General features: G+C 43.7%; 1 protein-coding gene across 1 annotated transcript in view; it reads right to left on the bottom strand.

Moving 5' to 3' along the window:
• The window catches only part of LOC308318779 (uncharacterized protein), a gene marked incomplete at its 5' end in the record, with an annotated part of 473,522 nt that overhangs the window by 191,456 nt on the left and 256,992 nt on the right, over positions 1-25,074 (bottom strand). The gene's annotated exons all lie outside the window — the stretch shown is intronic.

Genomic DNA, 25,074 nt, shown 5'->3' with positions numbered 1-25,074 from the left:
CTGATGGAGAGGAAGCGCAGCATGGAGGAGAAGGGGCAGAAGTTGCCGGAGACCTTAGCCACTGGAACAAGGCAGCCTTTGCGGTTACGGTCAGCTTTTGAGTGTTTCAGAGATAGTTTGTAGCCGTTAGGGGTAAAGCATAAGTCTGAGAGGCAGACGCCTCTAGAGGTATCGAACGCAGTGGACTTAGTGGTGAACTCGCCTACTCTGAGGAATCCATAGAAGGCGAGTAGAAAGGACGGCTTCGAGGAGGCAATCTAGATAGGGAGTGAAGACTCCTTTCCTAAGTTCTGTGACGAGGGAATGGAGAACGTTTAGCGTTATGGGGAGACGCTTGTCCGGGGTGTGACGTGACGATCGCAGGAAACCCTTTAGGAGGAGTTTATCGTGCGAGTTGGCGAACAGGCTGGGAAAAAGGGGGTCGTGAAGGCGGGCGTGGAACCCGTTCATGTAGCCGCAGCTGAGATGGTTAAACTTGAAATTGAAAGTGAGGAAGGAGGAGACGGTCGATATTAGTACTGGGAAAAGGGTGATGGAATAGCTGGCGCAAAACTGACCGAATTTGCGCCAGGCCGAGGCGTAACATGATATGGTGGCAGGAGAGAAGGTGGATTTAACGTAGTCGTTGGCGAGGGAACGGAGGCTTTGGATGCGGGGCATCAGTACAGGACCAGCTCTCGGTGCGTGGGGCAGATCAGGGGGAGTGGTTTGGCTGAAGGCCATCGCTGGTGGAACTCCTGGAGTTTGAAACGAGAGAGACAATCAGCGATATTGTTAAGGTGGCCCGGGACGTGAGCCGCTCGGACTGTGAAATGTTGAGCATGACTGAGGACCAGGTAATGAATCTCATGAGGGGCATAATCTGATTGGAGGAGGAGCGGCCTTTATTTATGACGAAGACTGTGGCCTCATTGTCGCAATTAAACACTATGCGCTTGCGGGACCAGCGGGACCCCCAGAGCTTGCAGGCTACTGCGATGGGGTACAGCTCGAAGTGCGCGATGGAAACTGGCGGCTGAGTTAGTTCGATAGGCCAGCTGTCGGAAAACCACTCCCCCTGGAAGATCCCCCCACAACCTACGGAAGGCGCCGCGTCGGTGAATAAGTGCATCTCGTGGGCTGGAGTTAAGGGGTCGTGATAAAAGAAGGAAATACCGTTCCAATCCAACAGCCTTGACCAAAACGCGAGATCGGACTTTCAGCCTGCGTCTAGAATAACTACGTCGCTGAGGGAATCGACGCTGCTGGCCAATTCCAGCAGCCGTGATATGAACGAGCGGCCCTGGGGAATTATTCTGATTGCGTAATTAAAATGTCCCAGCAGGGAAAGCAGCTGGGCGCTTTGCACGGGGCAAGGCGGCGCCCTGGATTAATTATCTGACGCGAGTTAGCTTTTCCAACGGGAGAGAGGCTTTCATTCCCACGGAGTCTAGGAGGATGCCGAGAAACTCAACGGATTTGTCCGGGCCGACTGTTTTTTCGGTCGAAAGAGGGACCCTCAGAGCGTAAAACGTTTCTTTGAGTGAATCGAGGCTGGGAAGGAAAATCTATTAATAAGAAATCGTCGAGGAGATGAAGGACGAACGGCAGGCGATTAACGTTCAGCAGAATCCATGCAGAGGGCCTCCGATAGCTGGTTAAATATGTGGGGGCTGCTTCTACAGCCGAAAGTTAAGCGTGTGGCGAAATAAAACGATGTCTCCCATTTAACTCCGAAAAGGTGAAAAGATTGGCATTACTTTAAAGGCGTCCGTAATATCTGCTTTTGCCAGCCATGCGCCTCGGCCTGCTATTTTGATAAGTTTGATCGCGTCGTCGATGGAAGCGTAATGCAAGGAAAGGTTTTCGAGCGGAATCATGACGTTTACGCTGGGACACGGGCCGGTGCGGGGGGGCTGACAGGTCAATGATTAAACCTTTTTTTTTTCCCTGAATATTTACGCGTAGCGACCCCTATGGGATTGCTTGCGAAACGGATTGAAGGGCGGAGTGGGGAACGGCCCCACCATGAAGCCTTTAGAGACCTCTTTCTCTAGGAGAGAGGCGACTATTTCTGGTTCTTGCAGAGCGGATTGGAGATTAGCGCCGACACATGAGAATGGGTTAGAGGCGAGAGAACGCCAACGCAGAAGCCTTGGGACAGCCCTGTGAGGAGATAGTCCGTGAATACTGGGTCGGGGTGTATTTAAAAGTTCGTTGTTCATGTGACATTGCTGACCACCCAAAATGTTCAAATTAAAGACCATTGACATTGACTTGTGACTTGTTGCATTTTATTTCTCCATAATTCCAGAAACCATGGTTCTGACATGAAAAAGACAGAAAAAAAGGGAGCATCTCAGTATATGGCATTTAGCAGCGTAGATCAGACAAATGCAATAATCAATTAGCTCAAAAACATCAAAGCATACATCAAGCAACTCCGAGCATAGTATAGAAACAAATAATACTGTAAACATGAGCTTACATTTTTCATTGACGCATGGCTTGGGTCTGGAGTGGAGAGCTGTGTGAGTGAACTGTGTGTGGACTGTGGAGTGAGTGTGAGTGTTTGTAGGGGAGCACACCTGAGCTGACAATGGCAATCAGCCCAGAGTGCTGATGGCAGACACCTGTGGGTGATTGGTGCAGTGGTGGTGTGGAAGGGGAGTTGTCTGGGGGGGAAATTCTCAACAGGGTGAGAGGATAGAGCGACGGATAAAGCGTGAATGTGGATGGGGGTTGAGGGGTGGTTGTTTAGAATGGTTTGGAATATCGGGGGACTTTGTGAGGTGGCCCCTCCCTGTTGTCGCCTCTTGGAGGACGGGTTCGCCTCGGGCACACGGACTTTGGATGAGGATCCTTGCAACCGCTACAAACGTGAGAGAATTGGCATTTAGCGTAAGTGCAGACGTTTTCGTTGAAATTGTTACATATTATGGGCATGTTGTTAAAGTAGGTCACCTCTCTTCCGCGGGAGTCCCTCGGGCTCGGGGGGGAGCTCGGCCTGGGGGCTGGGATCGTGGGGAGCGATGTAGGCGGAAGGATTCGGAGCTTCTGAGCGGTTTTCTCTTTTCACCGTGGGAGCGAGGAACACTGACCTGGGGCATGATTCGGCGGAGTGATCTACTTGGTTGCACAGATGGCAGGTAAGGGCCCTGTGACCGTCTACGTGCAAAATGAGCAGCTCTGTGTCTATAGGCACGCCCAGTTGAGTCTTGTGTTGAAACGGGAGAGGAAGTTAGCCGCTTTAGCAGAGAAGGAAGGCCTTATGGTAATCGTAAAACATGGAACCGCCGTATCTACGTTTGATTTCGCTGATAAGAGCGAGGTCGGCGTCAAGCTCGAGTCTGTGCTCGGGGAAGACGTCGCATAGTGTGTCTCTAAACAAGCCGAAAGCTATAACGAAGTCGCAGAAGTCGAGGGAACGGTTAATGCGGGGGTCGGAGGCGCGGAATATGGCAGAGAGCTGGTCGGAGCCTACCAGCTTTCTGTCGCACTCGGGAGTGGGGAGAATGAGAGAGGCTAAATTAATGTCTTTCCCTTCGATTATTTGGGCTCTAAGGTGGGTAGAGATAGCGGAAAAAAGGGGGAAATAAAATAATAATAAAATAATTACCGGAATGGGAGACTGGCTGGGTGGAGGAAAGGGTGAACCCGGACCACGGGTGAGGAGGCACCGGGCTGGCGACGGCTACAGGAGGACGAGAGAGTGGCGCTGGCGGCCGCTGGATGGAAGGTGCACGGGCGCCTGCTGAGTGAGCCGTGAGTCCAGTGCCCCGACTGCGTTAGCTAAGGTGGTCATGGCTGACAGCAGCAGGGCGGTGGTGTCGTGAGGCGGCGGTGAATGCGGATTTTGGACGGGACCAGCGTAGGTGAGGAAAGGAAGGAGGAGACGCCCTTTTAAAGGGGCGCAGACAAAGGTAACGTTGATCTGATTGGAGCTGTTGAATGATGGCTATAGTTCCATCTCTTGAACTATAGTTTATAACTATCACTTGATCGTAACTTTGCATGGAGCCAGTACCTTATTTTGCCTATCCTTTTTACACCAATAATATATACATATATATATATATACATATATCTAACACACACACCAATACTCCCCACACTTCGGATGAACCTTCGTCTTCTTGCTCCCGCTTGTTTCGCCGCCCTCAGCCGCAGAAAAATTGTAATCGCCCACGCTAAAGAAACAATAATAGCCGGAGAAGGCATTATACCGGTTGCTTCACTTAGTAAGAGACCACACCTTCGCTCAAGTTCAACCATTTATTGGAAGATAAATTGAATGATGAAATGGGGGGAGGAGGGGAACCCGGGATGGGTGAGACTCAGGATGGGGGTGTAGTCTCGGGAGAGGACGGCCGTGAATGCGCGCTTGGAGAGCGGGTGTCTCTGCTCCGGAACTGCCCGGGTTCCTGAAAGAGAAGGAGACAAGTGTGATTATTGATTGGAGGTAGAAGGGGTGGATGGTGAAGGTGATGCTCTTTATTGCTTGCCTTGATCTCCTATAACCCCCTAATGGCTATCCAGGGTTTGATCAGGGTCAGTGTCGTAGTCTTCATGGATATCCAGGTGATGATAGTCATCTCCACGTATGGAGATACATGTGTTGTGTATAGGCTACCAATGAACTTGGTTCATTTGCATGTGCGACTCGTGTCGCGACAACCACACTGCATGGCTATCATGAGACTGTCACAATATGGCCATATTGTTGACATTCCGGATGGGCTTAATATTGATGACATCAGGGCTCTCCATATATGGGCATTGTATTATAGGGCATCGTCTGGGAAGGCCCATACATGGACCCTTTTCCCCCCCTGAAAAACAGGTATGGCCAGGTTTCATGGCCATACATGTGGACACCTGCAAGGGGCCAGCACCCTGACTCTGTTTGACCAGAATGGAACAGAGCTGATATGACATATATCAGGGTAACTCAAGATCTGCATAATGTGGTTAACCCGGTCATATGGTATATTAGGTATACCGTACTCTGATAACAGAGACCATGGGTAGTACTGTACAAGTATAACACATAATATTTCATAATCGGGTGGGGCATATGCATATTCCCAACTTGCATCACCCCACTGATACACGCTGGGCCTAGCGGTCCAGGCACATTTGTTGTTCTCTCTCTCTCTCTCTCTCTCTCTCTCTCTCTCTCTCTCTCGCCCTCCACCTTAGTCTCTATCCCCTTGACCAATTGGACTAATTGAATAAAGTACTCACGGTCAGAGTTATATATATACATTGTGTGTGATATTTATTTTTGTTTATTATTTTGGTGTCAACAATCCCGTGAGGGATATGGGCTGCGGAATGTAGCCAGACACAGAAATAAAAGCATTCGTGCATTCATCCATCCATCCATCCAATCATCCATCCATTATTAATAAAGGCAGAAAAGCCGCAAAAATATATTCCAAAAAAACATCTTGCTTTCTTTCCCTTCCTCCCTTCCAGTCTGCACTCATCCACAAACTGTCAGCTCCTAAAACTACAGAACACAGCTGCCCTCTGGAGGAATGACAGATCATGTTCATCGGTGGTGGACAAAAAAAATACTCGACTACAAAGTGAAAATTGCTGGCAAATTGTTCAAATAATTCCAAAGTGTATAACAAAAAACTAAGCACATTTTCTGGAGCTATTTATCAGCCACACTGCTTTGAAGCTGTTGGGATGATATCTTTCTATATGGGGTCTATATATTCCACCTCAATACGTTTTTATGTGGATATTTGACACTTATGTCATGGACACTATTTGACCATGACATAAAACCTACAACTTATGCATGCCTTAATTGTCTTGCTACTGTATGCATAGGGGAGGCATGCAGTGTTGGTTTCGTCGACTAAAACTAAGACAAATAAAACGTTATTCCACCGACGAAAACTAAATGGAAGCTAAATGAAAACTAAGATATGATGACTACAACTAAGACTAAATGAAAACTAAGATATGATGACTACAACTAAGACTAAATATACCGACAATTTCATCAACAAATAAACCAGAGTAAAATGTTAGGAAGGGACTATTGGACAGGAGATCCAGTATAAGTAATTTTACAGTTAGTTTGCATGCTGAAAATAGACGATCTACAAGCTCACAACGCGTCGCAGTCGTTGTGACGGCATCAAGGCCCGCCAAAATACATTTTAGTCGACTGTAGATTTGGTCGACTAAAATCTCATGACATTAAAGTCGCCTAAAACTATACTAACACTAAAACAACACTGGGCTGCACGTGGTTAGGGGGGAATGGCCACTTGGGAACCGGAAAGTTCCCAGTTGGATCCCTGTGGGCTCCCATAGAGTTAGTGTGGAAGTGTTCTTGAGCAAGCTATAAGCTTGCTCAAGAACACTTGGTCAGAACATTTGGGCAAGTGGATATGGCCGAATTTAGGCCAAGGAGTGTTTTTTTTTCGTGCAAAACTAATGCTAATGCTTGAATGGATTCAAAATCATGAAAAACCCCTAGTTTGACATGTCACATGTTACGTAAAGCATGATGAAATTTTACCTTATATTGGTTGTCTATGGTGTGGTATACAAAAATGGCGTTTTGTTTGTTTGTTCGCGATGTTTCCGGCAGAGCAGGCCTCTCATTCTGTGGACCAAATTAATAGAAAAAACACAAATAAAAAGTAGAGATGTCCCGATACTGTATCGGTATCGGAAAAGTATCGGTATCTGTACGTATCGGAAAAGTATCGGTATATGTACTTTTTGGTCATATCGGGTCGTATCTGCGAATATGCCAGTCTATGAATGAATGAATGACCTTTATTTATATAGCACCTTATATAGCACCCTTCTCAGCACGAGTGCACAGGGTGCTTTACAATAGTACAAAAATAAAACTGTAACAAGAGCAGGCAGCCATTATCACAGGGTCAACAGTGAAAAAACATAGCAACAAAAAGGACAATAAAAACACACAGATAAAAACATAAACAGTAGAAAAACAGTGTTATAGGTGACCAAATGCCTGTCTGAACATGAATGTTTTCAGTTGTTTTTTAAAAGAGGCCTCAGGAAGGACAGTTCTTAGGTCCGACAATAAATGGCATCTCCTCTACCTGTATTGATCATATCTTTACAAATGCAGCTGATCTATGCTCAAATGTGATTTCTGTTGAATTTGGATGCACTGACATAGTAGCTTTTACGAGAAAGGCAAAAATCCCAAAAGCGGTTCCAAAAGTAATTTACAAAAGATCCTTAAAAAACTTCAGGGAGGGCTCATTTCTAGAAGAACTTGAAAACATACCATGGCATACTGTAGGTGAAGAGGAAAATCCAGAGATAGCTTTGAATTTGTTTATGCAGTTATTTCTGTCAATAGCTGACTCCAGTTAGAAAACATACTGTTAAATCTGTAAGAGCACCTTGGATTGATAATGAAATTAAAAACTGCTCTGGCAGATCTGTAAATCAAGAAATAATGTTACAAAAATGAATAGGAAGAAAAATAAATGTTATTATCAAACAAGGATAAATGAAATAAAATGGGACAGTAAAATGCTGTGGAAAACTTTTAACAATGCTCTGGGTAGGGGCTCTATAATAGGGCTTCCTCCTTCACTGAGGTGCATGGGGCTTTTATCACTAAGCCATATATGACATAGCTCAATACTTTAACAACTTTTTCACCGGCAAAGTAAAAAGGTTAAGAAAGGATATGTCTTGTAATGATGTGCATTGTGTTTCCTCTATATTAGACACAATTATGAATAATAAGTCCTGTATGTTTAGTTTTGAACCCATCAGCTCTGAGGTGGTGGAGAAACTGCTACTTTCAATACACAGTGAGAAGTCTGCAGGCCTGGATAACCTTGATGGCAAGTTACTGAAGCTCGCTGTGCACCTGGTAACTAATTCAATTACTCACATTTTCAACCAAAGCTTGATGTGGGGGGTGTGTCCACAAATATGGAAGGAAGCCAAAGTTATTCCAATATCAAAATATTCTAAAACAAACATCACAGGGGTTAACAGCCGCCCTATTAGCATTCTGCCAGTTCTTGCTAAATTAATGTAAAAATATGTATTTAGCCAAATTCAATCATATTTCTCTGAGAATGTATTGAATACTGACTTTCAACACGCCTATAGAGATGGGCTTTCTACATGTACAGCACTGACACAGTTAATAGATGTCTAATGAATGTGGATTCTAAGAGACTAGTGGGGTCTGTATTGTTGGATTTTAGTGCCGCGTTCGACATTATTGATCACAATCTATTGCTTGACAAACTTTCATGTTTCATGTTATCTGCACTAAGGTGGTTAACAAGCTATTTATCCAGCAGATCACAGAGAGTATACTATAATGGGAGTCTCTCAGTCAGACACTAAACATATTCACTGTGGAATTCCACAAGGAAGTTGCTTAGGTCCTTTGTTATTCACTATATTTACAAATGACATGCCACTGGTCTTATACAGGGCCAATATAGCCATGTATTCTGACGACACTACTTTGTATATGTCTGTCACTAATGTGGAAGAACCCCCCACCCCCATGGAGGCACAGCGCTGAGCGCACTGATAACAGACAGCAGCGCAAAATGTTTACAAGTTTATCGAGATGAAAGTCCCTACACAGTGACAGCACTCCATGTTTACGGCACGCACAGACAGACAGACAGACAGACAGAATCTTCTGTAGGCTATAATACACTGCAGTGTTTTTATGTGTTTTCTTAAGCAATTGATTAATGTACTCGTCCTCATTTCGATCAGGGCTTCAGTCTCCCATTCGACCACATCTATCCACGGTAACGGGACATCTTTGCGCTGCGTAAAATATGCCTTCTCCGTCTCCAACTGTGTTCAGCTCCTCACCCGCCACATTGTTTGCTTCATTTCCTTTATTTACCGCGGATTGCATTCACACATGCACCGGATCGTAATCAAGTGCGATTGGAAGCGAAGCGAAACCCCCGTTATTGCTTGGAGTAGAATGCGGTTCTTTGATATGCATTAGGATTCGAATGAGCCTTCACACCTGCCAAACAAAGTGCACTTTCTGAAAATGCGCAGCAGGATTCGTTTTAATCGCAACAAAGCTCTCTGGTTTGAATGTGACCTAAATCCATTGGATCACAGCATATGCTCAAGTCAAAACCCAAATTGAATCTGAATCTGAGCGATCTAGCAGTTGAGCAGCTAGATGAAACAAAACTACTTTGGGTTACATTAGACAGTCATCTAACATGGTCTACTCATATTCAAAACATAACTAAGAAAATGGGAGGGGTTGTCCATGATTAGGAGATGTGCTGAGTTTTTAACTCCAACCTCTGCTGTCCAGGTTATCCAGGCACTAGTGATCCCACCTTGACTATTGTCCAGTTGTGTGGTCCAATGCAACTAAAAAGGACCTGCGTAAATTACAAATAGCCCAGAATAAGGCAGCTCGCCTTGCCCTGAACTGCAATACTATAGATCTAGTACAAATAAAATAAAAAACCAAAATGCTTATATAAAAATATTCATTATACCAGTGATAGACACATACATAATACCAGACATGTTGCAATGGGTCGATTTACAGTGCCTAAGCCAAGAACTGATGCAATGAAGTATACAGTCATGTACAGGGCAATGACTTTCTGGAACTCTCTACCAGTATGCATCACAGAAATTAAGGGTAAAAGGCATTTTAAGAAAGACTGAAGGATTTTTTTTTGTATGGCAAAATTGTAATTCTGTTTATGTCAATATACCAGTTATACCATGTAATCTAGAGTGAATGCACTAACCGTAGTTGTTATGCGTAATTAATGTATTTATTTTGTGATAATATCTGTAATTTTTTTATTAAAATTTTTGTGTATATTAATCTATAATAATTCTCCAAGAAGAATAGCTGTTGCCAGGTGTAACAGCTAATGGGGATCCTAAATAAACTAAACTAAACTAAATGTGCGTACAGTATGCGTGAAGCATTATATCTTGCCCCACCATCTCTCTGAGTAGAGTCAGAGTCAGCAAAATACTTTACCTTCAGTTCAGGTGATTTATGGCCCTGCACCTGCACTATACAGCATGCAGGTGAATGAATGGGAGGTGACAACAAACAAAGAAAGACAACACAAAAAGTGTGTTGTACCATGCCCTTTTTTTCCCCTTCTTCTTTCTAATTATTTGTTCGGCCCGAAACATTGCGTTTGTCGTCGTGAGTCGACCCGAGGCTTTACAGGTCTTTAAATAAATACCTTTTGAAACGTCCAGGCACGTGCAGAGGGGGAGGGGGGAGGGGGGCTAGAGCACACGTACAGTCACGCGCACACGCACGGTCACGGGCCCCCTGTTACAGAACCATACAACCATCAGCCATTACATAACCGTGAGCTACTGTAATAATCAAAAACATTTGTGCATAATCGTCCGGATCCTTTCTTAACAGCTACAGATGAAAGTCATCTTGTCTCGACTAAGAAAATAGTAATTCAGCAATGTTTAATTTGACTCGTGGCAACATGGAAACAGGTTGTAGTGTGACATAATTATAATATGCCTGACCTACTTTAGCTCATGTTGTATTAGCATAGACTCTAGGGCAAAAGAAACATGTTCAAGTCAACAATCTTCCATTGATAATATACTAAGCCAGTGGTTCTCGACATGAGGGTCGGGAACCCCAGGTGGTTCCCCCACATGATTTTGTTACCCAGATGATAGTTAAGTGATACTTTAACAACTTTTAAGTTAAATTATAGTTGTTAAATAGAGGGTATGCACATGACAACATCATCATACCTGGAAGTTAAAGTAGTTTTCTGGCCTTGGCAGCCCATACATCCAAGCAGAAAAGTCCTATCTGATTGCCTTAAAGGACATACATTAATCTCACTTTTCCAAGTCACTTTGCCACTCCATTCCCCATTCACTTTATGCATGCGCAATTGCGCATACCCTCTATATGATTCTTTTTTCGGTGTCTCAAAAGGTTACAAATAGTTGGCTTACGATGTGTTTAAAAGTCTGAACTCTCAGCTCACCACCTATACTGTGTAGTATTTTAGAAATGTGTCATGCGTTCTGAGTCAATACATGAAGTGACTTTCAGCACACTGCCTTGAAGAAATTCAAACACTTCTCTCCATTTTTACTATGTCAACATGTGACATATAAGTACAGTGGCTTCAGGGAATTCTATAAAAAAAGACAAGGAGTACAATGTAAGGACATGCCTTAAAGATTTACCTAAATCTATAAGAATAATTTACCATCACCTTTTTGCGAGATCAAACGCACGCACGCACGCACGCACGCACACACACACACACACACACACACACACACACAGTTAGTTGGTTGGTTGTTGGATGGAAGTTTCACAAGGCTGCTGCTATACAGTATTTGTCCCTTTCTACACAAGAGGTCGTCGAGCCTGAAAAGGTCTCAGGTAATTGTGCTCACTTGTTTTTCTGTTTTAAGCATTATGTCATACTTTAGCTATTGACAAATAGCAGATCTACAAGCTCATAGCTCACTATGAGCTTGTGGATCTGCTATTTTTGAAAAGTCGTAGATCCACAAGCTTGTGGATTTTCTATTTCAGAAAAGTCGTAGAAATATGGCACACATCATTGAATTTATATTCTTTTAGAATATTTGAGTTTTTAACTCAAATCTTTGCTTCTGGGGGGGGGGGGGGGGTCCCTGGAACTACATATTTTCAGATGGGGGTCGGCGGCCAATTACATATCATTTTCGGGGGGCCTTGACATGTAATATTGAGAACCACTGATATATAGAAACATGAGGTTTTCAGAAAATTGTCATGATTTAGATTTTATTTTTTAAATTTCGATGTCAGGTCTAAATGGGTTAACTCTAATATTCTGTTCAACAAAGCTGGAGTCATGGAGAATTATCTCTTACTGAAGAGACACTCTATAGCAATGAGCAAGACTAGATCAATTTAACACTTTATTGTCATGGGGTAAACAACATTTTATACACAAACAGCATAGCATAATTAGGTTCTCAGTACAACATTCACATTGTCTTTAACACTTATTTTAACCACATTAAAATAACGTACTGTATGTTTAATGTTAATTTTATTTGTTTACTCTTTACTCTTACTGTGTATACCCAGTGTGTCCACTAACTCTACTAACGTGACACTCTGCTTGCCTTTTCATTTCGTTTCACTTCGCCAGGACATATACTGTATGTTCTTTAATGGTACCAATGGTACCAGTTGTACACTCATTAATATTGAATGTAAATTGGGGGTCCCAGAGATAGAAATGCCATTAAATGGGGGTCCGTATAGACAAATGCATGTCAAACTGGGGGTCCTTGAAATTAAAATGGTTGAGAATCACTGCTAGAGCCGTAAAAATAATTCTCTAATGGGGGGTACCTGCAATATCTCTTCAAATGGGGGTCTGCGGGCTAATTACTGTCAATTTGGGGGTCCTTGACATGAAAAAGTTTGGGAACCACTGCTCTACCCAATGAGTCCATTATTAACCTGTCCTATAACCAATGAGTTCATGTAACATGTCCTTAGTACTAATGAAAATGAACCGATATCAACCAGAGTTACTTATTATGATTGCGATTAGGAAACGCGGAGACGTCTGATGTGGCGTTGGTCGTGTTGTCCGACTATTACTACTAACCCTGACCCTAAATCTAACCCTAACTATAACCCTAACCTCAGGCTTAACCGGCCATGCAAGTCAAACCATTGAATCCTAACCTCTAAATTGCTCTCGATTCGAGCAGAGCCAGGGCAATTGCATAAACACAGAGCCATTTAGATTCAAAATCAGACTATGATCTGATGGTCTGAGGTTGACATTAATGGGCTTGATGGGTGGACTTAATCCCCTCAAAGGCAATCACACTTTAAGTATTGATCTCCAGTAACCTTACCTCAGAGGTGACTAGATTAAGCCAGACTAAGTCTAAATATAAGATTTAGAAACTTGTAAGTGTTTCTAGTAAGACTAAATCTTAATTGCCCAGACTCTTCTTCAACAAAGATGGCGAAAGCAAACATTCTTTGTTCTGTACTTATACACAATAGTATGGTTTCAAGCCAACAGCCAACAAAATAACACAAACAAAAGTGATGTCCTAAGTATATGTAAGTATTATGTCCTAATTTTACAAAGTAAATAGGTATAATATTACTCTTTTGTCAGAGTAATACCTTACTTTACTCGTTACTGGGAAAAGTAATAATATTGCAGTAATATATTAGTTACTGCCCAACACTGCTGGCTCCATTGCATCTTCTTGATAAGTATAACCTACTATTACATAACATTCAAAGCAGGTGGTCCTACTGAATACCCAATGTGTCAGCTGTCCATTATTAACCTGTCCTGTATGCAATGTGTCCAACAGGATGAAAGGCCTGGGCCTGGTTTTACTCTGTTTGACTCTCAAAGGAATAATACCCCCCATCAGAACCCATAAAGCAGGTAGGACGCTTTCGTTGAAATGCATCAAGTCTAATCATCTAAGTCTAATCTGTTGATTAGAAGGCTGAAAGCATGTTCCACTCTGCCAATAAATGGACAAATGTGGCCAAATTTGACTGAGGGACTGCCATTGGATTTTTTCCCCCTTTTTTGTCATATGAAAGCAGGGAATTATAGCTTCAAATTGACATATTGGTTGTTCAGTTTGAAGCACTACCAGTTTTGGAGATATGACTTATAGAGTAATGTCTTGCAGAAAACAGCGAGCTATATGTTTAAGCATTTATTTCATATTTATATGTCGATTTCAGCTCTGACACTTATTTCAGACACGCTCTAGTTGTGCGATGGCAGGCTCTCAGTCACAAATATTAAATGGTAGGTTTTTCTGTTGTATATTCCATTCCTTTTGGAAGGGAATAATGTGGAAGACAATCTTGTGGGGAAATAATTAATAATGATGGTGCTTTGATACTTTGTGTTTTATTCAGACAGTTAGGTTTCATGCCTACCTGCTATCCTAGTTGCTTTGTGGCACAAGTTCTGCCACTAAGCAACTACCTGTATAGGATAACGGTAATTAGTCATTATAAAAAAACATCACACCCGTGTGAAGTGAGGGGCGCTCTTGTCATCGACATCATCATGCATCATATTATACTGGCCAATCAGTAGAGCTCTACCCACCGACTTTCCGTTCAATGCCAATGGCGTTTAATGTTTTGATGTTTAATTTACGTCATATTTGGCGGAATTTTGACCAAATTTCTCCTTTCATTGTCCATGGCAAATATTGAGACGTGTGGGGACAAGTTTTTGCGGACATTTGACCTGAATTCCCCTATCATTGTCAATGAATCTTGTTTAGACGTGTGGCGACAAAAGCTGTATATACAGTAGGCCCCCCCCCCCAAAAAAGTTAATGTATCTGATGGAAGGGACGACCGGACATTTCTGATGATATTCAAAGTTTTTTGTTTCATGCCATGGTTTCTTTCAAGGGATAAACAAGGTAAGTGACGGCGTCGTCACCCACACACAGTTTCAGTTTGAGCCCTGGTGGAGACTGGACCTGCTGCAGGCCCACAGAGTCTCCTACATCAGGATCACCAACAGAAAACACTGCACCGAGAGGCTGGGCGGAGCCGAGATCCGCATCGGAGATTCTCTCGAAGAGAATGGAAACGTCAATCCAAGGTACATCAATGCATGGGGTCTGAATAGATGAATGTGGAAAAGAAGCAGCTTGGACTCCTCATGCATAGAAGGAAGCATGAGGCCATAAATAGATGAATTTGTTCTCGTGTGAATTATGGATTTACTGTATTGAGCAGTGGGGTTTCAACCCTTTTCATGTCGAGGCTCATTGTTTATTCTGCATGCCACCATTTGGATGACATTTTAGGCACAATTTAAGAATATTTTTGTCCACAATCCCATGCTGTATTGATGTTGGTGCCATTATTATGACAGATAACAGTCACACGTCCATAATTTAACTCTTGAGAGCGTAAAATGAGAGCGGTTTGGGCTTCAAACCGACTTCAAACCCATAGGGGTTGAAGTCGGTTTGAAGCCCGCATTTGGTCAATTTGGTTTGGACCCATAAGGTTTCCATTTGGTTTCATTGTACGCTCTCAAGAGTTAAAAATCTATAATGGTCCATTTGGTTACTAACTCTCCATCATTTTCCGTCTAACTGGGGACCACCTGGAACCCCCTCAAGGACCACTGGTTGAAAACCACTGGTATAGACAATCACTTTAACACAATGGCCAAAACACCAGGGGAGGAATCTGGGTCCGCGTCAATATGCCGACGGTCCATTGGTCCGATCGACAACCTACCTCAAACCCTCGCCCTAACTCTAACCTCCCCCGGGGCAGACACCTAAACCTAACCACCCACCCTCTCCCGACCCCCAGCGCACCTCGGATCATAGGGTGCTTCCCAGGAATCTGACCTTAGTTTGGCATTCTGCTCCTCCTCAAAAAATAACATAAAATCACGTCCAGTGTGACACGATGAGTTCATTTCATTACTTGTGCACGCAGAGCGTGCAAGTATTGTGGTCGTGCTGGCTTTTTTATGCAAGGTTCAAGGTTCAAGTTTATTTAGTGTCCCCGAAGGGCAAATTGGGTTGCAGCATAGACAGTACATTAAACAATGAATGAAACAGTACAAACAAACAAACAGTTCACATAGCGGATACCTGAGTACAAAGGTGCACACAACCATTAAAGTGCAGGCGTTAAAGTGCTATGCGATAGGTCATAAAAGTGCATGTGCATAGACATAGGCACGAGATAATACAGTAAAAAGTGAAAGTGCTCATCATAAGGTTATATCCTCGATCTACCCACAGCAGCATTCAGTGTGCGAAAGATCTGGTCTACGCCGTTCATTTGTGAGCCAATAATTTTAGAGGCCACTTTTACAATTTTCCCTAGGGAAATTTTGTCTCTGATGCAGAGATTACCATACCAACAGATAATGGAGAAAGAAATGACGGACTCGATGTAGGCACTGTAAAACTTGTCGACATTGAACTTAGCCAATTTCCTTAGGCAGTACAGGCGTTGTTGACCTTTTTTATGCATCAGTATTTAGGTTGAATTTCAGTTTGTCATCAATAATATATTTGTAGCTCGGTACAATATTTGTAGCTCGGTACAATATCTACAGTCTGTCCGTTGACAACACTCTTCTGGGGGGATTGTGGGGAACGCATAGCTCTTTTGTTTTTGAAACATTAAGCTGCAAGAAGGCGTTGTCACACCAGGATAGAAAGTCGTCTACCACTTGCCCGTGACGGTGACAGTTCTCATCATTGTCAAGCAGGCTGACGATGACCGAGTCGTCAGCGTATTTAATGATGAATCTATTTTGGAAATGGCTAACACAATCGTTGGTATAAAGAATAGATAGATACTTTATTTGTCCTTTCGGAAATTAGTTTTGTGCACAGCAGTCAAGGATATACATAAAACATTTGGAAACAAACAGATCACACAGTACATAGACAATAAAGAACAGTGCCAACAGAAGGCCACCAGCCATAGTTCCATCACATCACACTTCATGCACGGAACTGAGATGGGGCCTGCTTGTTCATAAGTCCTATACTTATGGGAACAAATGATCTTGAGGCCCTAGCCTGCAGGGAACGTACCATATGTACCGTCGCCCTGATGGTAAAAGATGGTATTGGCTGTGTAACGGGTGTTGTCCCTAGTAATAGCTTTCCCCTTCCTGAGTACCCAGGTCTCATACATTGAGGTCATACTCTCAAAACGTACCCCAGCTATTTTGCTGGACACGCTGATGATTTTATGGAGTTTGTTCTTATTGACCAATGATAATGAGCCATACCATGAAAGAAAACAAAATGTCAATGCACTCTCCACAAAGGATCGATGAAAAAGTGCCATAATATTTTTTCCGACGTTATACAGTCTCAGTCTACGCATAAAATGCAGCCTCCGCTGACCTTTCTTGTAGATGGAATGAGTGTTGGAATTGAGTGTTGGAATTCCATGTCAGCTGAATGTAAAGAAAGGCAGATAAAACACAACCCTGGGGCGAGCCAGTAGAAGATGTCAGGAAGCTAGACAGTATTTCATTAACCGGCAAGAATCCAGCCCACCAGACAAGGATCTACACCAAAGGAGTTAACCAGTTTATCAACTAAGACATGGGGCTGTAACCCTAGCCTAGCATGGGTTTTACTTAGCCCCTCTCGGAACCCTACCTAAAGCTTTTATGAAATTTGATGTCGCTTTAGGTAGGGTCCCTGGTCATGCTAAGATTTTCCAATGCGATTGTTGGAACGCGGATATACACAAACTCATCGTTTAGTCGATCGGCGCGGTATTACCACGCTTTTTCTTGTGTTCGTTTACGAATGTGCGAACTATAAGTACCTTACATACCTCTGATAAAATCTCCTGTGTCGCGGAAGCCGTTAAGTATTTTTAATCCATGTTTGATTAAAAATGCGCTTTGATTTCTTCTTGTTTATTTACCGTTTATTGTACCGCCTCCCGATGTGCGGTTGGCTTTGCGGGCTATGTCCCTGCCTCTGATCTGCTCCGTCATAGCTGTAGCACCACTAGCTAGCCAGATAGGCGGTACAATGAGGTGTCAATAAACAAGGTAGGAAGAAGCGACATTTTTAATCAATCATGGATTAAAAATACTTAACGGCTTCCGCGACACAGGAGATGTGTCGGTATGGTATGTAAGGTACTTATAGTTCGCACATTCGTAAGTCAATACATGAATAAACATGGTAAAAGCGCGCAGAAGTCCGTCTCATGGCGTGTTTACATTGTATTTGTGTGTGCGTAACTGGCGACAGCCCAGCGTGGAGCAGGACCCAATGGGTAAAGTAAACAAAGTGTCAGAAACTTTACTACATTCGGGTTCTGCTTGCGGGGCTAGGTTTTACTATACCTTCAAGGTGTTTGTGCAGGAGATTAAGTAAGGTGGCAAGTGCATCTATACGCAGACTGGAGGGGGTCCAGTAAGCGCTCAGTTTTTGCCACGAGTTCATGACTGATTCGTTTTTCAAATTGTTTCATGATCAAGGAAGTTAGAGCAACAGGCCTGAAATCAATGAGCGTTTGGGGCTTATTGCTCTTGGCCACCGGAACTATAGTGGACTGTTTCCAGAGGGATGGCACCTTCTGCTGGACAAGAGATAGATTAAATATATAATAAAAGATAGGGCCTAGTTGTTCAGCGCAGGTCTTTATCAGGTGACCCCCAATATTGTCTGGGCCGGGACCTTTCCCAGGCCTACAGCCTTTAAAGGACTTGATGACACTCTGTTCATCAAAAAAGGGTTTTAAAGGGGGGGCAAGGGTTTTAAAGGGGGGGCTGACTGCAGACTGTTCCTTAACACGCAATGGTTATTGCTGAAGTCATGGACATCAAATCTAGTATAGAAATCATTGAGGCTCTGAGCCAATTGATGATCAGAGGTCAAATTGGGAAGCTCAACCTTTTTCCTTTCTCCCTCTTTCATGCGTATGCCCGGAGGTATATACTGTATATTAGATGTTGATGGTAACGTAATTATATGTTTCAATGTCGGGTTATAACTGGCTGTCGATGGTGACGTAATTAGGATATGCTTCAGTGTCGAGTGAATTAAAGTGTCTGTATGTAATCTGAAACCTATCTTTATTACGTCACCATCAAAAGCCAGTTATAACCCGGCATTTATACATTATCTTAATTATGTCACCATCAGTACATCTACCTCTAGTATATATACCTCCGAGCATACGCATACAAAAGCCGACCACAGTATAGTACGACAGTACAGTATAGTACTTTCAACTTACATATGCGTTACTTGTTACCCAACCAATATTGAAACATATCACAATTACATCACCAATCGACCAATGACAGCCAGTTATAACCCGACTTTAGCATTTCATTTAAATGTTTTACGGGGAGGCTGAGATTTTAAAGTTTGTAGCGGTCGAAAGTACTTGTGTGCAGACACTCAGACAGAGTGCAGTTCTAGTTACTTGCACAAGCAGAGCGCGCAAGTAATAGTTTCGCCCGGCTCGTATGCACCGTCCCAGCCAACCCGCCACTTTTGATGCGTATGCACTGTCCCAGCAAATTGTGCCTGATTTGCTGGAACCAGATTACATGGTGTGTATATGTATAACTAGCTCTCAATGATGATATGTGGATTAAAGGACCCAATGCCAGAGTGTAATTGGTTTTCGATGGTGACGTAATGACGATATGTTTTAGTCTTGGGAGGCACTGATTGACATATACGTCACCATCCAAAGTCGTCACTTACGTATTCATTACAACATTATGTTTCTGAAGTGTATAAAAACAATTACCATTGTTTCATTCTGGCACCACTGCCGTATCAGGCACAAGTATTCATTACTGAGATTTGACCGTTTGTAGCGGTCGGAGGTACTTGCGCGCTCTGCTTGCAGTGTGCAACAAGCAAGTATGCACTCGACAGAGTGCAGTTCTAGTTAAGGTCTGTAGTCGTTAAGTTCATTAAGGTGTGAAGTCGGTCGGGCCCATCATGCACGTGCCCATATATGGGTAATTCTCGTGCTGGATAAGACAGACAAACACACAAGTGTTGGAGGGCCTTGCACCGCTCAACTAACCCTAACCCTCAGCACTAACATCACACATCATCATCATCATCATCAGCAGCAGCACTCTGCATGTGTGTGTGTGTGTGTGTGTGTGTGTGTGTGTGTGTGTGTGTGTGTGTGTGTGTGTGTGTGTTTGTATTTGGTGCTCAGGTGTGCTGTGATCAGAAATATACGAGCTGGAACCACCCAAATCTACAACTGCAAAGGGATGATAGGTCGCTATGTCAATATCGTGATTCCTGGCAGGAGACAATACCCGACTCTGTGTGAAGTGGGGGTTTATGGGCACCGTTTTGTGAAACCTGTGATTGTGAAACCGATTGGTAAGTAGGCCTACTAATCTGTTACATAATATCACCGTTAGCAGTATAATTACTGAATTTGACAAGCACATGAGGACTTCTACTTAACGCTGTGGGACCTTTCACAAGTCTCTGCACACGCATTACAGGCTGCACAGCCTGTCGACTTCAGTAAAAAATAAAAAAAGTACACTTTGGGTACTCACCGATACAAAGACGGTTTTGTCGAGTTGAAAGCCTACTTTCTCCAGTGGGAACACTCTGAGCCCCCTACCTCACGTCTAGAATACACCTTTTACCCCAAATGCTAAATTATACAAAGAGGGGAGACACTCTTCCTGGTTGAGCAATTTTTTTAGGAAACAGCGCCTCCAACGTTGCAGAGCCGATTAGCACACAGCTTAACGGTAACTCAAGGTGTGATGCAGACCTGTAGGAGCAGTAGTGAGTTGGTGCTGTGATGGCGCCACCAATTTAAAGATTAGAAAAATAAGTGATGTCTCTGCCCTGTGGATTATTTTACATTTTGGGCAAAAGGTGTATTTTAGACATGAGGTGGGGGGACTGAGGTGTTAATCCCACTAGGGAAAGTAGGCTTTCAACTCCACAAAAGTGTATTTGTATTGGTGCACAGAGACTTGAAAGTCCAATAGCGTTAAGGAGAAGTCCTTCTAACGCTATGGATCAGAGCTCGAGGTTCTTCTGAAGGGAATTGTTCTCTCGTCCTTTAAACATATAGCTTGTTTTGAGATGATATCCAGACAATTCAAATGATATTGAGACTATTTGCTTGTTTTCCATGCTTCTTTCAAGGGACAAATCTGGCAAGAGGCGGAATTGCTGCACAGTCTTCTCAGCTTTCATTTGGAAGTCCTCAAAAAGCAAGTGAGTAGCCAAAGTGATATTTTTTATCTGTACTGAAGTCGACAGGCTGCAATGCATGCACAGAGACTTGAAAGTCCCATAAGGGGAAGTCTTTCTAACACTATGAACCAGAGCTCAGAGGTTCTACTGAGGGAAAATGTTTCTCGTCCTATAAACATAGCTTATTTTGAGATAATACATGTCATATGTACAGGGGCGGCCTTAGGAATCTGGAGGCCCATTTCAAGGCCCCCATATACCTATGACATAATTATTTTGTTGATACAGCCGTATATTGATACGAATAGTTTGACTGTTCAATATCACACGCAGCCATTACTCTCGACAATTAGCAACAACACCTTTCCTCACCCTGTCGTCCCTTCACAAAACACACGAAAGTGTCTCCCCTTTACCTCCCAATGCTGCACATTTTACCATGTTATTTACACTAGTCCTTACCCGTTCTGAATATATGAACAGCAAATATATATTATATTTTTGAACAGATGTCTTAAACTAATTGAGTAAGTGAACGGTCGTGCTTTGTGTAAATGGCCGTCGTGAGGTTGAAAGAGTAGCCTACTGTTCTTTTTAGATTCCACGGCACCAGCGCCATGGGGGAGGGAGGGCGCACACAGCCACACAAAAACACACACACACACACACACACACACACACAAACACTGGGCCCAGCGTGTAGGCGCACTGTAGTAAATAACTGTAGTAAATATAGGCGAATAATAATGTGCATGGGATGGATTAGTGCGTGAGTGTGAATTGCGCACACTCGCAATTGCAGCTGGAGGGCGACGCTACACACACACACACACACACACACACACACACACACACACACACACACACACACACACAGCGATGTATGGATAAATCACAGAGTTGGGAAATGCGCACGCAAGCGCATAAAGAAGCAATGATGCACTTGCGTGCAAACGATTAAATGTGTTCAGATATGCAGCTGCTTAACTGATTCGGTGTCGTTTGCACGACTGGCTCGCAAATGTTTGGCGTCACGCGTGCGTTCAGAAAGTGCGGTGCGTTTTCTTTTTGGCATGATGTGTTTTTTGGGGGGTGATGGCAGAGTATTCCAGTCCAAGCATGAGTCGTTGTTGTTTGTTGTTGGTGGAGTGGGAGACAGTGCAGAGTAGTTCACAGGTCACATCACACACAGGAGCAGTGAAAGGGGATCCTTCGGATGGCTGGCCTCTGTGCTGGTGGAGAAGTGTATCAACTTTGGCCGTGGGATCGTGTGGTGATGTAAAAACAATATTTGTACAGTAAAATACATCGGTAAAATCGGTAAAATGTAGCCTAGCCGGATTGTGGGAGCGTGCAGATTTGTTTTGGCATGGAGAGATGTGTGCTAATAGTGTGGCTCGGTCGGAGATAGACCACGGATAAATAAACGGATAAACGGCTGTGCTGTCTATTAGGAGACACACACACACGCGGCGCCAAATTGTATAGGGCACTTTTTGTTGTGTTGCGGCGGTAGCTAGAGGAAGCATGCCAGTGGGGTAACGGTGAGAACGGTGGCCTGAGATGCAGGTGTCGCTAAGGGACGGAGGTGTGTGAGGGTGCGAGGTTAATTCACTAATACATTCATTATTACTCATTAATGTGTCAAATGGGAAAAAGGGCTCCGTTAAGACCTCCATATAATTATGGTCCATGCCTGTGTGAAAAGTGGGAGTGATTCGTGCAGTTAATGATGAGATAACGCGCTGTTTCTGACATTCAGACAGACATTGTTAGAATTATTAGATAGATAAAATAGGTGTAACTTTACTAACTTAGCATTAACATTGTGGGAGAGAGCAAGGCAGTGAGTGAGCGGGAGAGAGAGAGAGAGAGGGCAAGAGTGGCGGCGGTTGACTGAGGGGACTTCAGTGCACTGTACACTCTTGCTTCGTGTCCCAGGTTGGCTTGGTGTGGAATGTGCAGCTAAAGTCTGATTTCCAATGATTGTTGGCTGTGTTTAGCATGTATATGGCTGTGGAGTTTTGGTACAAAATCAAAACAACTTGTCTAATATTTTGGCATGTTTAAACCTCCAGGAAAATCCGTGTTGAGGTTCTTGATCCATTGTTTTTCATTAAAACGTCTTTGTCCTACTGTCCAGTTGGGATTGTGTTGAAGTCCAGATACTTTTAGAGCTTCAATGCCATGTGCCATGTAATGTTGAACAATGTCTCCAACATGCGTTTTGTAGTTCTATTTTTAACTATTTGTTTGGGTTTGAAGTATTCTGGTCTCTGGCGTGCTGGTGTGTTGATTCCAGCTTGCTGTGTACCAGATAGATTTTAGTTTTTTAAGTTTTGCGAAAACTTTTGTTGGTTGCCATGGCTGCCAGTTCCCATCTGATGTCGTGTGGGAGTTCTGATTGGTCCAGAGCGTACTGAATAACTTCTAGCTTACATAACGTCTTAAGACAAGGACTCAAGTCTAAGATGAACAGCTCATCAGAGATATTTTGATCTCCTTTGTATCCTCCAAAGAGGATGATACGATCTCCCACAATGCAACAGCACATACCACGCATTGGACATGGTCCTTTCCCCTTGGGCTCAACCTTCTTCCAGGAGAAGGTCTCTGGACTGAATTTCCACACATCATTGAAGGTCTGGTTACCGTTCCAGCCACCAAATATGTACAGCTCTCCATTGTAGATAAATGCTGAATGACAACAGCGTCCTTCTGGTAGAAGTTGTGCAGAAGGTGTGTCCAGCCAGGCGTTTGTCTCTGTGTCAAAAACTCTGATGGTTTTGCAGACCCCCTGGTACACCCTGCCCCCGAATACAAACATCTTTGTCCTAACGATGGTGGCAGAGCGATGGCGTGAAGGAGGAGATGGAGTTCCTCTGGTGTGAATTACAGACCAGACCATTGTGCTGGTGTCCAACTTGTACATGTCATTAGTCAATACAGTCAGCTTGGTGTCTCCTCCATGGATAAACATGACCTTCTCCAACACACAGGCTGAGTGGTAGCACCTCTCCTCTGGAACAGTCCCATAAACCCTGGGTTGGAACCATCTAAGGGCGTCGACATCAAATGCATAAAGCACATTGTAGAACTCCCCACTCCAGTATCCTCCCCAGATGTAGACTGTATCTTCAACCAACACAGCTGTGTGGCCCCAGCACTTGGATGGAACCTGAAGGTGACCGTCTCTTCTTCCTGGTTCCACTGGAGGTAACTTCTTCCAGCATAAAGACACTGTGTTGAAGACATGGACATCCATCTGTTCCATGTTGTTGTTCCCTCCATCACAGTAGCCTCCAAAGGAATACAGTTTGTTCCTCACTGCTACAGCAGCATGATAGGCTCGCTTTGGTCCTCCTGCTTTGGAAACGGTCCAAGACAACATCAGTCTGTCTGTCTGTCTGTCTGTCTGTCTGTCTGTCTGTCTGTCTGTCTGTCTGCCAGCCTGTCTGTCTGTCTGTCTGTCTCACCCCTTCTCTCTCTCGACGTCTACAGTCATTTTCAACACGGTGCATCATCTTATATCTTCTGGTGTGAAATCACACGAGACACAAACTGTTGCCATGCACGCCTTAACGACGCCAATTAGTGCAGCTGTTCTTCATCTGCACCCTTTGAACTCTATTGCTATATTTATTACTTCACTACTTCATTACTTACTACCTTGGGGTCTATGGGTCTATGGATCTATGGGTCTTCCACACTACAGCGTTCCCTAACACTGAGCTGTGTTGTATTTTGAGGCTGTGTGTGTGTGTGTGTGTGTGTGTGTGTGTGTGTATGCATGCGCAGAATGTGCTCAAGCTGACTGGCTGAGCACGGAATGTGATGTATGGTGATAACGGTGCCGCTCACGTCACGCGTGTGTGATATTTTTCTCCATATCGCTGTGTGAGAGACAGTCCACTGAGCAAAGCATTTTGCATTCTGGCTCTTTGAGGGGAGCTAGCGCCCCCTATGGCCAGCTTGGTGTGTTTGTGTGTTCTCAGGGGCGGCCTTAGGAATCTGGAGGCCCGTTTCAAGAATATGAGGCCCCCATATACCTATGACATCATTATTTTGTTGAGGCCCCTGTGAGGGTGGAGACCCCCCCCCTGAGGGTGGAGGCCCCCCTGAGGGTGGAGGCCCGTTTCAATTGAAACTGGTGAAACATACTTAAGGCCTCCTATGCATAATAATGTCATAATGATGATATAGGCCTACAGACAATTCAAATGATATTGAGACTATTTGCTTGTTTTCCATGCTTCTTTCAAGGGAGAAATCTGGCAAGAGGTGGAATTGCTA

This window comes from Protomyctophum bolini (genome assembly GCF_963924005.1).
Source record: "Protomyctophum bolini genome assembly, chromosome: 7".
NCBI classification, from domain to species: Eukaryota; Metazoa; Chordata; class Actinopteri; order Myctophiformes; family Myctophidae; genus Protomyctophum; species Protomyctophum bolini.
The sequence above is the reverse complement of the archived record's forward strand: the minus strand, read 5'-3'. Positions and strand labels throughout refer to the sequence as shown.